Raw genomic sequence first — 12,333 nt, 5'->3', positions numbered from 1 at the left:
TGCATAACTAAGTTCAGACATGCACATTAGTCTAGGAGGCACTGATCACATCCATTGATATCAGAATTTGCAACCACAGGATTCCTCAAGGATTCTTAGCGGAGACTGAAGTTCCTTTATTCCCTCCAGGTCTACCTGAATCTTTTTCTTTGGAACAATGGTCAGAACAGGAACAGAGGGAAAGAACACAGCATCCCAGAAGAGGAAAACCCTCCAGTGTTGTTCAGTTTATAAAGCCAGATATCGCAGTGAAAGGAATAGATTCAGTTGAAGTGAAAGGGAGGCAGAAGGAGACAGAAAGGGAGGACAGCAGGATGAGCAGAGAAGAAATCAACCTGTTACTGGCATGCTGCAATCTGCCAGGCTTCCATTCCACTTTCCCGCCGGGGAAGGTAAACAGGAGCCAGGCCAAAGACACGTCAATAATAATTCTGAGTGTCTCTCCCCACTCAGCCCACTCAGTTTGGGGAAGCAAACAGAGATGCAAGGCTGGCCAGTTAGTGGAATAAGGGGAGGTGGGGCTCCTCATCGGGCTGCTTGATACCCTGGGCTGGCGATTGCTGACACATGCTTCCTTGCCATTATAACAAAGCCATAAAGAAGGCCTTCCATTGGTTGGACTCTTCCCAAGTTTTGTGAAGCAAACTGTAGCAAAATGAAGCAAAGAAAGGGCTGTGTCAGGACAAAGGTCTCCGTTCCTAAGGAGATAGAGGAGAGGAGAGAAGCCATGGCTGTAGAAAATAGTCTGTATGTAAATCATGACTGAATATTCAGTGATTTTTTTTTTTAAAGTAGCCATTCTGGCTCTATTTCTTCCCCCTTGCTCCAGCTTATTTATTCCGCCATTTCCTCAACTCTTTGGGGGCTTCTTAATGCTCTGGAAATGGTTTTTGAAGAGAATACAAATGAGGGTTTTAGTGGGCTCCATTGATCTCCCTAATGCTCAGTTTTGTAGCCCTATGAAAGAAACGGAGGGGAAATATGCCAGTGACTCTTTGTGGCTACTGCTCGCTCTTGGGTACAAAAACACCTGCTCTATGGCCAATGAGCTTAAGGGAGAGGCTGGCTGCATTTGGCTTTCAAACGGGGAATGTATCTTTAGGGCATTGGCACCATCAGTATTCTAGTCATGCCTTGGCCAGTTAGCTCCTGCACAAACAATGTGTGGCTATTTTGGGCTTGCAAGTGCTTAACGCTGTTTGGGAAAGCTTATTCGCATGAGCAGGAGTGTGCTTGGAGGTCATGACCTGGATGACTCTGAAGCCCTGTAGAGGAACAACTTTTTTTTGCTTTTAAGGGTGAGAAGGGGGAATGTTTCAGTAGTCTTCCTGTTGTGAAGGATTATAGAAATTTTAGTTTGGAGATGCAGTATCTGGCTGGCTTTCCCTGGGATTTGCTCTACTAACTGGAATCCCAGATTTTGTTGTTGTTTTCATATTCCTACAGTGATGAGCAGTGACAAGTTAAGGCCTCAGTCTATCTGCAAGGGATTGAGAGAAATGCACAAGGCTGCCAAATGCTGGGCTGAGCTGCTGTGAAGAGAGGCTACCTATAGGCAAAGGTATGATTAAGTGCTGCCAATATTTACTCTTTTGTGTTCCCCCCCCCAGAGCATGATGGTTAGTGAGTGTTGCATTCCCTGTGCTCGTCCTCCACAGCATAAGACATAATACAGTGGGATGCTGTATAACAAGGTAATCCTTGGTACTAAAGGATGCTTTATAATTTTTACAGACTCTCAATGCAGCTGAACCACCCTTTTTGCTCACCAGTCCAATATAAGAGATAAGATAAGATATCTTTATTGTCATTGTCCCCTTGCGGGAACAACGAAATTACTCGGTTGCTACATCCACTCAGATAAAGCATTCCGCATAATCCAAAATTCCAAAAACCTAATTAAAAACAGTAAATATAATACAAATAACAAATAAAATAAAATGACTTCAAAGTCCAGGCTTTCCATTTAAGGCCAAAATCGCTCTAGAGAAGAAACTGTTCCTGAGACGGCTCGTTCTTGCCTGCATAGTTCTATATCTCTGTCCCAATGGCAGGAGCTGAAAGAAATGGTGACCAGGGTGCGTTGGATCTCTTGATATGTCTAGTGCTTTTCTATGGCACCTGGTGGTGTAGATTTGTTCTAAGGTGGTGAGTGAGCAGCCAATAATGCTCTCTGCTGTTTTAATAATTCTACACAGCCCTGCTCTATCCTGAGAAGTACAGCTTCCGTACCACACACACAAACCGTACGTGAGCATGCTCTGTATGGCACAATGATAGAAGGCAAGCAGCAGCTTTTGTGGAAAATGGTTTTTCCTTAAAATTCTCAAAAAATACAGTCTCTGCTGCGCCTTCTCTTCACAAGCCCCTTTGTGTTAACACTCCAGGACAGATCCTCCTGTAACTCAATGCCTAGAAATCTAAACGTTGTTACCCTCTCCACACAAATTCCGTCAATCAAGAGTGGCTGGACCTCGTTCTTCTGTCTCCTAAAGTCCACCACAAGCTCCTTTGTTTTCTTTGTATTTATGAGCAAGTTGTTAACTCTGCACCACTCTGTCAGCTGCTCCACCTCATCTCTATAGTCCGTTTCACCCTCCTTATCAGAGATGAGCCCGATCACGGTTGTGTCATCTGCAAATTTGACAACCCTATTTCTAGGGTGGGCAGCGACACAATCATACGTATAAAGAGTATAAAGGAGCGGACTAAGCACACATCATTGTGGTGTTCCTGTGTTAGTCCTAAGCATGTTAGACATATAAGGGCCCAACCGGACCCTCTGGGAGCGATCTGAAAGAAAGTCCAGTATCCACCCACAGAGTGATAGCGGGAGCCCGAGATTTCCCAAATTAAGTTATCAGACGTCGCGGTAGAATGGTATTGAATGCTGAGCTGAAATCTACAAAAAGCAGTCTGGCGTAGCTCCCCCGCTGCTCCAAATGTGCAAGGACAGCTTGGAGGGCAATCGCCACGGCATCCTCTGTTGATCTTTTCGTTTTGTAGGCAAATTGGAATGTGTCCAATCCCTCTGGTAGGCAGGCAATGACATAATTTCTTACCAGCTTTTCAAAGCACTTCATAATTATGGGTGTAAGTGCTACTGGACGAAAGGATTCAGCATGGGAAAAAAGGTAGATTCCTCGCACCCACCTCTCACATCTTTCCAAAGAGCAGAGCAGAGATTTTAACCCATTACAGTGATGGTTAGTCACAGAAGTTCGAGTTATTTTTTTTTTTTAAAGGACACAGTGTCATGCATTAAATGCATTTCCTTGCACATGTATAGAATGAATGAGAAAATGTACATTAGATTGTGTGGAAATAAAGGCTTCCCACAATTTAAAAGCTGAACCGGCTTGTGTTAGAATGCACTTGACAGTATGTCAGAGTTCTCATTTGAGTCAGTGAGATGTGGGCCCTGAACTAGAAGATTATATTTCATAGAATCATAGAGTTGGAAGAGACCAAAAGGGCCATCCCGTCCAACCCCCTGCCAAGCAGGAAACACCATCAAAGCATTCTTGACATATGGCTGTCAAGCCTCTGCTTAAAGACCTCCAAAGAAGGAGACTCCGCCACACTCCTTGGCAGCAAATTCCACTGCCGAACAGCTCTTACTGTCAGGAAGTTCTTCCTAATGTTTAGGTGGAATCTTCTTTCTTGTAGTTTGAATCCATTGCTCCATGTCCGCTTCTCTGGAGCTGCAGAAAACAACCTTTCACCCTCTTCTACATGACATCCTTTTATATATTTGAACATGGCTATCATATCACTCCTTAACCTTCTCTTCTCCAGGCTAAACATACCCAGCTCTCTCAGCCGTTCCTCATAAGGCATTGTTTCCAGGCCTTTGACCATTTTGGTTGCCCTCATCTAGACACGTTCCAGCTTGTCAGTATCCTTTTTGAACTGTGGTGCCCAGAACTGGACACAGTACTCCAGGTGAGGTCTGACCAGAGCAGAATACAGTGGTACTATTACTTCCCTTGATCTAGACGCTATACTCCTATTGATGCAGCCCAGAATTGCATTGGCTTTTTTAGCTGCTGCATCACACTGTTGACTCATGTCAAGTTTGTGGTCTACCAGGACTCCTAGATCCTTTTCACACGTACTGCTCTCAAGCCAGGTGTCTCCCATCCTGTATTTGTGCCTTTCAATTTTTTTGCCCAAGTGTAGTACTTTACATTTCTCCTTGTTAAAATTCATCTTGTTTGCTTTGGCCCAGTTGTCTAATCTGTTAAGGTCATTTTGAAGTGTGATCCTGTCCTCTGGGGTATTAGCCACCCCTCCCAATTTGTTCTGGATTAAGTGATCTAGAATAAGAGTATGGTTTTGCAAACCTCCGCATCGTTGCCTGCTTGAGAGTAAAAGAAAGGAGTATCATAAAAAGCTTTATCTGTGTTATACTTTCTTTTTGCTGCCAAATGCAAGAGGGTGGCCTGCTGGCAGTGCTCCAGATGATTGCTCTCGGCTCTCCACTGTACTTATTCTCCCTACTTTGTAATTACTGCAGTAATTCCTAGCCAGAGGTTCACACACTTGGATTTATGCTGCTACATCTGTGCATTTGACAAGCACAGAATGGTTGCCATGTTCAAAAAGCCTTCATCTGAGCAAACATCTCTGAAGTGTAACCAAACATAAGGGTACTGCCCTCTTCCAGCTAAATTGTACCTGCTGTTGGGATAGCAAATTAACCTCAATGTTTCAAGTTAATTTCTTCTTTTTAAAAAAGATATTTTTATTGAGTTTAATAATAAATAAGAATAAACAGAAGAAGTTACCCCTTTCCCTTCTCCTCCCACCTCTCCCACTCATTGTTAAGGAAAAACATTTTTCCAGAGGTAGCCGATAGATGCTAGGTTTCTGTGCTATCAGTAGAATGACCGCTCCCCACATCAAATGGGGGGGGGCAACTTTTGCATGGTTGCATGCAGCCCCCTGGATCCCAGTGCGGCTCCTGGTAGTTCGGACTGGCTTCATCCTCCCCAGGCTGGATACTTCAGGTCTCCGCCTACCTCAGTCAACCGCCCAATCCTGGGGAGGCATTGCCAGGGGATCGGCCAGGTAAGGGGAGGGACTGCCCTGCCCACACAACAGAAGGTATAACTTACCTGGGAAGCAGCTGTCGGCTCCAGAGCTTCTCCCACCCTCCACTCCCTCAATTAAGTCTTCTTTTGCAGGTTAACCTCTTCTCCACAGGTATGCAGGCGCTGCTACGTCAAGGTTGCTGTTGAAGGGCCGGAAAGGAATTTTCCTGCATTGGCAGGTTTTGCCTTTCCCATAGCAAAACGTCACAACTTTGGCAGTTTCAAGCCTTGGGTGGAATCCTTTAGCCTATCTTCCTAAATGGGGGGCATGAAGTGGTGACCCATGCCCACTTTGTGGCGGTGATCCCAGGGTTCCCTGTTAAAGGGGTCTTGAGGGGAGGCATTTGCCATATGCCGAGAGGTTGTCATTGCTCTCCCCTCCAGCAGTGGCGAACGGGGGGTGGGCTCTCTGCTTGAACATATGTTCTCCAGAGCCAGCCCAAACCCCACACATTCTGGATAACCCTGAAGTCTCCCAGATCCCCAGCTGGGGACTGGGAAGGATAAACGCTCAATGCCTGAGCCAAGGTCTCCCTACATCTGAATCTTAATAAAGTTGTGGCCAATTTTAATCCCAGGCCATAGCAAGTTGTCTTGAGTCATTATTCTGCTCAGGGGTCACCTGGGGTTTGGCGGACTCCGCCTGTCCACGCAAAAGGATAGAAATGGAGGCCATTTTTCAATGAAATTGTCAGAATCCTGTGTATTATTTAACGTCTTGACGTATTTAATCAATTTCTCTGTCAGGCCCAGCAACCAGACTCTTTGGCTTCACTGTGTGAGATGAAGATGGTCCAGATTCTTCAAGCTCTGTGCAATAAATTATCTGGCTGCTACAAGCAGGAATGTTAACAGTTCCTTATGGTGTAAGTCCTTCTGGTCCTCATGGAAAATGTTCAATAAAGCCAATTATGTCAAGTTTTGTTTCATTTATTGCATTATGAGACTTACAGTACTTCTTTAAACATTGTGGTCCAAAAGTTCCTCTATTCTGTTACAAGTCCATCACATATAATACATACGGTAGTACTTATACTGTTGCTTCATCTCCAGCAGATTGATGGATTGATATGATTGCATTGCAGAGGCGTTAGGTACCACCTGTGTATCAGTTCAACTGTATTTCCTCTAATTTTAACAGATACTAACTGTAATGGTTTCTTAGCCCATATGTTATAGTAAGTGTAATGCCGGTGGACAAGAAAAGAGGTTTCAAGACGCTCTCAAGGCAAGTCTAAAAAAAAAATGCACTGATAACTGGGAAACATTGGCCCGTGGCCTGGCCACAAAGGTACCCACCAAAGAAGATCTGCTTGTTGCTCTTCAAGAAGAACTAATACAGAGTTAAATTCGAACCTCTCTTTTGTCCTGCTCAGATGGCACACATGGGTAGTTTTTCTCCATTTTGATATAGAGTTCCCGCCTGAAGAAAAGATACCAGAGTCAGATGTGCCCTTTGACCCCCATCCAGATGGTGTGTTAGGGCCTATGAGGGAAAGTATTAATGGCAGGTTGGAGCTCGGAGCACCTAGGAGCCACTTGGGGGCTGCAAAAATATAATGAGTTTGGAAAGATGATTAGCAGAGTATCGATGGACATACATATTGCAGGCTTTTAAAAACCAGGCTCCCCTGCAGTTATAAACAGAAGCAAATGATGGTTGTGATGCATGAGAAGTGCTCCACTCCCAGTGTTGGAGGCAGGAGCCTCTGAATGCCAGTTGCTGAGATTCACAAGAGGGGAGTGCTGTTGCATTCAGCTACTGCTTGGGGCTTCCCACAGGCATCTGGCTAGCAATTGTGAGAACAGGATGCTGGGCTATCATAAGGCTTTGGCCTGATCCAGCATTTCTAAGTCCAAAAAATGATACCATGTGCTGCAAATGGTGAAAGAACAGCATGAATGGCAAGTGTTTATGAAATATACTCGGAGTCAAGAGTGAATTTCATGCTCTTTATTCAGCTCATAGTCATCAAGGAGAGAAGAGAAGAAGAATGCCCTTTTCCCCAAACCATCTGCTTATATACATTATTTACACAATGGGCTTTGCATGATTGGCTACTTCAGGGCTACACCTGTGGGCCAATCAGTTTGTGGATTGACTTCTGCCAGCAGCCTGATTGGCTGCTCCTGCAGGCCAATCAGGTTGTGGATTCACTTCCACCTGGAGTTGGATTGGGTGGCTCCTGCGGACCAATCAGACTGCTGATTCTGGATCCTATTGTTCTATGATTCAGCTCAGTACATAACAGTTTACATGACCAACATGGGACTACTCCACATGCACCTGTGGTGTGAACGCCCATGAATCATGGGTAGGTATCCCCACCTGAACCATGAACCAGCCAAATTTGGTTAATATGAGATACTACTTCTCCCTTGTGGCTATGCCAGGTGTACATGGTGTGGTGACTTGTATAACTGCATTCTTCTGACTATTATTATTATTATTATTATTATTATTATTATTATTATTATTTGTTATTATTTGTTATTTAATGAGATTAGATGCTGCCTGAATGACAAGTGTAACTGCTATTGCTAACAAACAAATTGGACAATTGTACAGAATCGTGAAATAAAAAATGAGTGGAAGTGGTTTTTGTTACTAGCTTAATTGCTTTTTACTGCATTTACTGCATATGCTTCTTTTCTTTTCAAATTAACATTTTTTATATAAAGATAAGGAATGTTATTAAATCTCTCGAGGAAATGAATCCTTGCGGGTAAGTGGTAGATAGGGTTGCGTTGTAACTTAGCCTGTAGTATTTATCCTTGATAGTTTAGTGTAGAAACTGAGTATAATTGCTGTGCTGATCCCACAACAAAGATCCCTGGCTGGATTTCCCATCTCTTTACTCTCTCTCTCTCTCTCTCTCTCTCTCTCTCTCTCTCTCTATATATATATATATATATACCATATAAAACTGCAGGAGGCAGTGGAAGACAGGAGTGCCTGGCGTGCTATGGTCCATGGGGTCACAAAGAGTCAGACACGACTAAACGATTAAATGACTAAACAACAAATATATATGATCCGAAGGAGGAGGGCTCATACACACACACACACACACACACACACACACCCCACACACCGGTATATGAGCCCTCATACTTTGGATCAGGCCCACAGTATGAATGGCATCAACTTCCCTCCATGCCATTTCTCCTATGAGCCTCTCCCCAAAAGCCTGGTTAGGAAAACCTCTATGTTCATATACATTTTCCTAACCATTATAGTTATGTTCTGCTTTCATGTTTAGAGGTAGAACGTTTCGGAATACCAGTTGCTAGAAACCATAAGAGGGACAAATTCTCTTCTCTCTGTGTCTGGCTTGTGGGTGTCCCACAGGCATCTGATTGTCCACTGGGAGAATAGGATAATGGACTACATAGGCCAATGGCCTGATCCAGCAGACTCTTCTTATGGCCTTAGCATTTATAAGTGGCTCACCACCAGCCACAATCAAAGTACACCATTGGATGGCCAGGGCAGAGATTAACGTGCCGTTGCAAAGGAAGAGATGACTCAGTAGCATAGTTTTGCAGGATGAAGGATGGAACATAGAGGAACATATAGAGGAACAAGTAAAGTTTCTTTCTAAAAGTAATGAAATTACTCTGAATAGTAGTTAGTTTAGGAACACATTGGGAAATAATTTAAATGCTGAAGAGAGAGGACGTTACATAATAAACTATTCTGGATTATGTTCTTCATGTTCAGACCGTTTGTATATATTTATTTCTTCATATTTATAACCTGTTTAGGAAAATACTCTGTGTGGCTAAAAATACAAAGCGAGAGTGTAAAACATCTCATTAAAACAACATTAAGTTAGCATTTCTCTTTCTTGCTCCAAAGAGATGCATTTGCAGCAGCAGCTGCCTTTTTTGTGTGTAACTCTTTGCATTTTTTATAGCTCTAGGCTCCTCCCCACCCATTTTGTGTACTGGCAGACTGTCATCTCTGCTAAGACAGTACAGTGAAGCTGTCATGCTAGGAGACTGATCTGATTCTTACATTGCCCAATGCAAATTGATACTGTGTGATAATTCACAGCAGGAAAGATGCACTAGGAGAAATGGAGGGGCTCTGTGTGGGAAAAAGTGCCAGGGATGCTGCTGGTCCAAACAGCAACAGGTAGTATATGGGCTTCCTTGCTTCTACATATTTTAAAAATGAGTTCAACTGGATTGGATTGAAAGTTCCCCCGTGTCCAGGCTTCCACAGTTGGCTAACCAGATGCCCACAAACAAGGTGTGAAAGCATCAGCCCACACTTCCGTTGGGTCTTTTTTATGCCCATATATGAGTATTCAGAGGTACATTGCCTTTGAACCCCGTGGTTCCATTTAATTGTCATGGCTAATAACCATTGACAGATCCATCAGAGGTAGATTTAGGACAGCATAACTGGCTTCCTTGTGTTGGGCACTGAGCCAAGGGGAAGGGGGAGTGCCACCACAAATCTGACATAGTGCACGCACAGAAAGGAAAGGAAAGTGAGAGGTGTGTGTATGGGGGGGGCACTGAAATTTGGCCTTGCACAGGGCGCAGCTGAAATTTGAAACACCCAAGTCCTCCATAAATTTAAAACTTGCCACAAACCTCTATCATGTTTTCCTCTGTACTCAGGGGTGTTTTTCAGCCTCCCCCCCCCTTGATCATTTTGATTATCCTTTCCTGTGCTTTTTTCAAGTTTACAACATTCCTTTTGAGATGAGATGAACAGAGCTACACACAGTATTCACATAAGAACATTACAATACTGGCAGCCAGGAGGGAGAGGTGGTGGTGGTGGTGGTGGGGGTTGCTGCTTTGCAGGCACACCATCAGGGACACTAGAATGGCTTTTTTGATGCAGCCAGTCACACAGTGCCAACCTGCCTGTTACCTCTCTTCCTCCTGGTTAAGAGGCAGTAACTCTGCTGCTGAGAGGCCACTTGCATAGTTCCACTCCTCCTCCATGCTAGCCGTTCTGGCTGGCATTTTTATTTCCTAGTTTTCCCATATTCCCATTTTTTTTAAAAAAAAACTTCCCTTCTGCCATACTTTCACTGCCATGATGACACAACAGCCACTATAGATCCCTTGAGCATGTATGTGAAACTGGGATGAATAGTATCTGAAGAAGCGTGCATGCACACGAAAGCTCATACCAATGACAAACTTAGTTGGTATCTAAGGTGCTACTGGAAGGAATTTTTAAAATTTTGTTTGCGATAAATAGATTTGCCTTAATGTACATCCCTTTAAAGTTACTTACATTGGGATGCATCAGGGTAGCACTAACCAAAACATTCCACGAGGATTTCTCACTGTAAAATGGAATGTTCACCTCCTCTCCCCCCACACTGTGCCCCCTAAATCTGTTCTCGGTTTCCCCCCCAACCCTCCAGAATGCATTTGGTATGGTATAAGACATGGGATGGTATAAGACATGTCTAGCGTGGGGCTGGGGTGTGTGGTTGGGGGAGAGAATCCTGTTGCACTGGCATGAATCCTTGTTCTAGTGCAACAATTTACTTGAATACTGCCCAATGAATCTCATTTGCCATTGTGCTTCCCATTTACTCAGTTTGCAGTAGTCTTTTTCAAGTTCCTGGAGTTGAGCTAATGGAACAATAATGGAATTCCAAGTTCAAAACCCTTGGATCTGGTCCCAGCTTCATGATTCAATGCAATGTCAGTCGGGGTGTAGGAACGGATTGCCTACAGGAGGGCTCAGCTGGTTCATATCTCAGTCCCTACACATATGCAAGAGGTGTCATACCCTCTGTGGGCATCTCCAGAAACTGTCAGTATTTTGTGGGGAGGATTCAAGCACATACCAGACAATTAGCTTTTCACAGTTGAAGTGGATTAGAGCATACTGTCACCCTAGCACAACACCCCCCCCCCCGTAAATGTTTTGCCTGTGTCCCTCAAAGCTTTCATTAGACATTATTCTGAAAGTCTTGCTTGTTTCTGCCTTGCAATTTCTTTTGGCACTTAAGCCCAGGGAGTGTGAAGAAAATTAAAAGTTTGGGATTTCCCTCTTACTGTCATTGAGAGAATGTGAGAACGATTCACCTTAGCTATCATATTAGCACCAATGGCAATTTAGTTATACAGGGTTTTCAGAGAAGTGAAATCGATAAAAAGTCATGAGATTTTAAACAGGGAAATGGCAGCTGTTAGTAGATTTAAAGCTAGCAGGAGGTTACTTAATGACAATGAGATCAGGGAAACAAAAAGAAAGCCCTGGGACATAATAGAGCTGATTGGTTATAGAGCTCACAGCTGAAATAAAAAGTTCTCCCATTCCATTTGTTTCAGCACACATCCCCTGTTTCTGTTAAAACTATCCGAATCACCAGGAAACATTAGAAGGGTATGGTGCCAGTGCAGAACTTGAAGGGCATGCTGAATGTTTCTTCCTTCTGTGTGAGAGATTTGCATTAAAAAAAACAACATTGTTATTGGACAAACTTTCCCCCCATACAAGTTATGGCCAGCATCTCTTCCTGGTTGCTTGGGCTCAGCCAAAGGCAGCCATGGCATTCCTCCCAGCTGTCTGTGCCCCTCAAGGACTAAATGAAAGGATACTCTGGAGACTTCTGTATTGTTGCAGAGGCCTTTGCAGTGTCAAGTCTCTTTGTACTTGTCAGATTCTTCAGCCTGTAGGTACCGTAAGCAGAGCTTCCTAAGGCACAGGGGGGCAATGGTAATATCATTGTGGAGGAGAGTCTGGCACTCAAACACATGGGCCTGGAAGTGGGTCTGGCTTCTCAGGCTGAAGACATTGCCTTTTCCTGATACAAGTTGTGGCAAGATTTAAAGTAGCATAGTGCTCAAACTCTTACCTCTTTGTAATGTTCTACTAAGATGTTGGTCGAGCCTACCAGAGAATGTAAATTAGCGAAATAGTTGCAGTCAAGGAAAGAAGGAGATGATGCATAGCTGTCAACTTCCGGATTGGAAAATAAGGGATCAGCAGCGGCGCGGCACCGGAAGTCGCTTCTGCGCATGCCCAGACATGCGCAGAAGCGAATTCTGGTGCCGGCTCTGCCTGATTTCCAGTGCCCAGACATGGGCAGAGCGGCACCGGAAATCAGTTCTGCGCATGTCCAGACATGTGCGTGTCCAGACATGTGCAAAAGCAACTTCCGGTGCCCGTGTCTGCATGTCTGGGCACCAGAAATTGCTTCTGTGCATGCCTGGGCATGCACAGAGGTGATTTCTGGCAGCACTCGGC

General features: G+C 44.2%; 1 long non-coding RNA gene across 1 annotated transcript; it reads left to right on the top strand.

The window, feature by feature from the left end:
* Nucleotides 1-1,436: 1,436 nt before the first annotated feature.
* LOC148686871 (uncharacterized) lies at nucleotides 1,437-6,014 on the top strand. The gene is made up of 2 exons (XR_015948152.1): nucleotides 1,437-1,561; nucleotides 5,844-6,014. It is a non-coding gene; the product is annotated as an uncharacterized LOC148686871 (long non-coding RNA).
* The last annotated feature ends 6,319 nt before the right edge of the window (nucleotides 6,015-12,333 follow it).

Source organism: Zootoca vivipara, chromosome 2 (assembly GCF_965207765.1).
Source record: "Zootoca vivipara chromosome 2, rZooViv2.hap1.1, whole genome shotgun sequence".
NCBI classification, from domain to species: domain Eukaryota; kingdom Metazoa; phylum Chordata; class Lepidosauria; order Squamata; family Lacertidae; genus Zootoca; species Zootoca vivipara.
This window is presented reverse-complemented; position numbering and strand designations above follow the sequence as displayed.